Here is a 5,583-nt window from a genome sequence, read left to right on the forward strand (position 1 = left end):
ATGAGGAACAGCAGCAACAATAGAGCTGAGGACAGAAACAAAGAAGTTTCTTCTTCATCTCCAGCTACCGATTCCAGATTCCATCAAACTCTTCGAAATGTTCAAGGGTATGTGTGTGTATTATTTTCACTGTTTTAGATCTACACTTGATTTTCTGGGCATTCCATCATTTAAATTATGAGGCCTTCTGCGGAATTTGTGGGAATTTAAGTTACTGTTCGATTTTGTGACCATTAGTGTTAGTTTTAGCTAATTGGTTCCATCTGTTAGCATATGATCATACACTTTTATGGTTGTGTGATTTCTCTACAAAATTAAATGGATGTGGAGTTCTCAGTGTGTCTATATGTGCTGATTGTTGACGATGCAATTGAATTGGTGGTTCGGAGTTAATAAGATCAGATCTGATGAATTCAGTGGTTTTGTGCTTCTTTGAGGCTTTTCGGTTATACTGGCCTTAGTTGGTTGACTTGGTAGATCAAATTCATTTTCAAATTGATGAATTACAACTCTTTATACTGTCAAAAGTAATTCATTAGGTATCTGCTTTGCCTTAGATTAACTTGGCGTGCTCAATTGCAATAGATAGGTTGCTCTGTTTGATTCTGAAACCAAACTCTGGTGTCACAAGGATATTAGAGTTTATTCCTTTATGAAAAGAGTGAAACGTAACGTATATACTATGTACAGTTTGCTCAAGGGTCGCAGCTTCCCTGGTAAGATATTGATAACTCAGAGATCGGACCCTTTGGATCCATCAACTCTGCATTCCCCAAACATTGACAGGAGGTCTCCAGAGAGTGATAGAGATCAAAGTGAGCAACAGGACAGATCGACTGAGGTATCCATTTTTTGTTGCCCAAATATACGATCAGATCCATAGAAATCCAAAAGTTAAACCTTTGACTTACTGATTGATGTTTTTCATCCTAGAAGGATGAACTTCAAAACAGAAGTAGCACTAATGCCAGTTCCTCAGTTAACAATACAAAACCTTCAAGCACGAGTAGTCAAAGCACATCAAAAGAGATTCCTAAGTCCAATGTCGGAGCTAGAGCTACGGATTCTGCTAGGCTAATGAAGTTCACTAAAGAATTATCTGGGTCATCTGTGATCTTAGGTATGTACTTTTTTTTGTTTCCATCAAATAAATTAGGTAGAGATAATAATATTACATGTTTATTTATATGTGTTGTGAAACTGCATACACTGAATGCATAGCTGTATGGCATGCATCACAACTTTTTTTTCTATCTCCATCTTGATAGGAAAGTCTTACAAAATTTGGTGCAACCAGGTTTTCTGACAGTCACTTCTCTGCACGCCTCTTATGTATTTCAAAAAAAGCATAGCTACTCACTTGAATATCGACGAGACTATGAAAGTATATCAATTTGATAGTCTTTTTAACATCATGGCTGAAAGGAAATTTTCAGCTTTATTCTTGGGGTTAATGCTGAATGTCTCTCATGGCTATCTTCCTTCACTCTCTTAGTGCTTTTCTTTTTTATGAAATAATGCAGAAAAACTACGTGAACTATCATGGAGCGGCGTGCCTCCCTATTTGCGTCCAACTGTGTGGAGACTTCTCTTGGTATAAGCATTCACAATTGATCTTTTTTGCATTATTGAATTGCTGTGAAGTTCTAGTAATTTAGATAATTTTCTCTTATAGAGTTTTGACTTAGTTCTTTGGTTCATTGTTTTGTTATGGATTTCTTGTCCCTTTCGCATCAAATGTCTCTCACCCTGTGAAAGGAAGTGCAACAGGGGGTAAAAGTAAAGGCTTTCATGATGAAAATAGGTTTTATAAAATTAATAGTAGCTTATAAAGACTGAATAAGAGAATGGTGCCTGATCCTGGCCCCAATCTGAAAATTGAGTGAATGTTTCAAAACATGTAATTGTCCACTTGCATAAGTAGCTCACCAATAATATTTTGTTTCCAGTTTCATGGTAATGCCGTTTCTTGATCTTTTTGCATCTATTTGGATTTATATTGGTTGTGCTCGTTTGCATATCTATGGGCGTCTCAACAGTATACTATTTTTGAGTGAAGGAACCTTGTTTCACGTTTCTATTCTAAGGATTATTCTGGAATATTTATTCTTGAATAGATTATGTTTCCTCATGCCTCTGATTCTCAATTTAATAGTTAACATAAATGTGACTGGTAGATCTTTAAGGCCAAATGATTTTTTGTGCCAGGAATTCTTTTGGCAGCAACTACAGGCTAATCACTAGAAGAATTTTGTGTTGCTAAATAAGAAAAGAAACAACGATTTTAAAATCCTAGTGTCTAGGCATCTTCCTTTAAGGATAGTTGATATATTTAAAAGTTTAATTTTTACTGTTTGCACTTTTTTCATCACTACTTGTGGATTTTTGAACAGGAAATAGTTTATATCTGAATAAACCTGTTTCCATTATAGTGTATTCTTAACTGAAAAAATGTGCCTTCTGAAAGAAAGAAAAGGAATTTTGATGTAATGGTTATTAGATTGTCACCACGTGACGAGCTTCAAAGTTGCATGGCTGTCTTGCTGGGAAACGTATGATATTTTTGTTTATAATAGATGCAGCTTTATGATATATCCATCAATCATTCTGCTGTTTTTTTTTTTTCCTTTTATCATCCTTCATATCAAGTTCTGTAGTAAATAATGCTATTCTTTTCCTCATTCAAGGGCTATCCGGCATCCTGCAAGTGGTTACGTGCAAGGAATAAACGATCTCGCAACACCTTTCTTAGTCGTTTTTTTATCAGAATACCTGGAGGGTAGTATTGACACTTGGTCAATGGCTGATCTGTCTCGTGAGAAAATATTAAATGTTGAAGCTGATAGTTATTGGTGTCTGTCGAAGTTGCTTGACGGTATGCAAGATCATTACACCTTTGCCCAACCGGGAATTCAACGTCTTGTGTTTAAGCTGAAGGAACTGGTTAGAAGGATTGATGGTAAGATCTTAATAGTCAATCCAGTTGCTTCTATCTTGAAATAGGCCCAGAATCTTGTCCATTTAGATAACATATCCTTTTATTAAAAACCCCATCAACTCCAAATTTGGTTGCTCCATTTGTGATTATTAGATGAAAAAGTAGTTTTGAGTTTACTTTATCAACCTCTCATTTATTGAGATAATTGATTTATCGATTAACTTGTTTGTCTTTCCAAATGAATTAGAACCTGTTTTAAAGCACATAGAGGAGCAGGGGCTTGAGTTTCTTCAATTTGCTTTCCGCTGGTTCAATTGCCTTCTTATACGAGAGGTTTGGAGCCTACATTATCATGCTACCTATTCAAGTTTTGCCATTAATTTGCAAGTACTATCAACTGTGAATGTTTCAATGTTATTTTCAGATTCCGTTCAGTCTTGTTAGTCGTTTGTGGGACACATATCTTGCTGAAGGTGATGCACTAGCGGATTTTCTTGTGTACATATCTGCTAGTTTTCTGTTGACGGTAAGATCACTTTGTGCATTTTGTCCATTGCTATTTTTGTAATTAAAAGATGAGAATTGAAAAATTAAACTCATAGCACTAGAGAACCAGACATCAGATAAGCGATAACTGAAGTCTCGCTTTACATTAAAATTATCCATCTCCGAACATGTAATGAGCGACACCTTGGATTTTTTACATTCTTGTACAAACTCGGTATTTGGGTTTTTTTTTTTCCGGGTGTTTAGGTCGGTTATGAAGTTGGAGATTGAATTTGTATGTTTGCAGTGGTCGGAAAAGATACGGAAGCTGGATTTCCAGGAGATGGTGATGTTTCTTCAGCACCTTCCTACGCACAACTGGACGGTGGTCGAACTAGAGATGGTACTTTCTCAAGCGTATATGTGGCACACCATGTTCAACAACTCACCTAGTCATTTAGCTGGCTGACTCATCTGTTTCATATCCCTTTGATTATTTGTTAATTTTCTAACTAATTTTGCTGTTTCCTACAAGGATTTGTGCTGCTGCCTTCTCTATTACCATGTAACTTGCTTCTAATTCCATCTTTCGAAACAGATGTGAAAAGCATTTGCTAAAATGGAAACTTTTGGACTGATGATAGTGTTTAGTTGTTTTTAATTTTGCATCTACGAATTAAACAGTTACACTATTTGTTTATATTAGCATATCATTATGAGTTACTCCCTCCGTCCACCATTTAAAGAGCCATTTTGACTCGGCACGGGTTTTAAGAAAGTGGTTGATTTTGTGAAGAAAAGTAAAGGGAGAAAGTGAGTGGAATGTGTGACTCATTTAAAGTATTAGTTTTATATTAGACTGTGAGTGTAAAAAGTTGGTGGGACGTGGGGTCCGCATACTAAATGTTGAATAAAGTAAATGGTTCTATAAATCGTGGACAAACCAAAATGGCAAAAGAGTTCTTTAAAAGGTGGACGGAGGGAGTACATACTTACATTGATTGTTACAAACTAAAATTGATACTTCCTTTTTTAAAAATAGGAACTATTTCCATTTTTTTCGTTTCTTAAAATTAGTAACTTTTTATTTTAGGAAAAAAATCTTTCTAATAAGGTGCGACTTATTTTGTTTTGTTTTGTCAAATGTGCATTCAAATTGGTACTATTTCAAAAATTTCTCTTTAAACAAAATAAGATTTGATGATCTCCTCTATGGTTTGCCGGTGCGTGGCTCCTCCAGACGGGGCTGCTGCCACTGTCGTTGCCGGTCATGGGGCAGTGACTCATCAGGCCACGCATTGTTGAAGCGCAAAACACCTAAAGGCGAAGTCTCGACCAAATTTTACCAACACAAATATGAAGAAGCAGCTGATATCTTGAAAACTCTCTGGAAATCCATTAGAACAGTCAATTGACCAAATTTGAAGTTTATGTAAAGATTCATTATTCGGCTAGATATTAGCGATCAATTGAAATTTTTAATTTCTAACATCGAGCTTGGATTTTTTTTTTTTGTAGTGGAAACTTTTGACTACAAACCTCTCATGCGAAAAAAAATCGCACATATTCGCTCCAATTACGCTAAAATTCAATTGTGTGATATTCTTAGTCGCAATGAGGTAGAATCATTTGTGTGTATGAATTGAATTTAATGTGAATATAGTTAACGTGATTATGTTAGGAAAATCATATCTAGTTCAATTGAAAATCAAATCAACCCAGTTTGAATTATTTGTACATTCCAATGGATAAATTCTCAATTTAATTAGTAGTACTACTATATTGGTCGGAATGAAGAAAACCAAGGGAAGCTTAGCAGAGACACGAAGGGAGGGAATGAAGATGAGCAAAAATGGCTAAGTGATATGGTTACCTTAGTTACAATATGCAGCTGCAGAATTTTGTAATTGGCAGCTTCGTTTCTGATGATGATGCCAACTGATAACATTTGTTTATAATGATGGTATCATATATAACAATTAAAGTAGATATGATTTTCCTAACATAATCACGTTAACTATATTCACATTAAATTCAGTTCATAGACACAAATGATTCTACCTCATAGACGCAACTGGAGCAAAAATGTGCTTTTTTTCGTGCAAGAGGGGAGCACGAGAGGTTTGTAGTCGAATGTTTCCACTACAAAAAAATATCCA

General features: G+C 35.4%; 1 pseudogene; it reads left to right on the forward strand.

Annotated features, from left to right (window-relative positions):
* Positions 1–4,062, forward strand: LOC121753781 (annotated as a pseudogene).
* The last annotated feature ends 1,521 nt before the right edge of the window (positions 4,063–5,583 follow it).

This window comes from Salvia splendens, chromosome 11 (assembly GCF_004379255.2).
Source record: "Salvia splendens isolate huo1 chromosome 11, SspV2, whole genome shotgun sequence".
Classification (NCBI taxonomy): domain Eukaryota; kingdom Viridiplantae; phylum Streptophyta; class Magnoliopsida; order Lamiales; family Lamiaceae; genus Salvia; species Salvia splendens.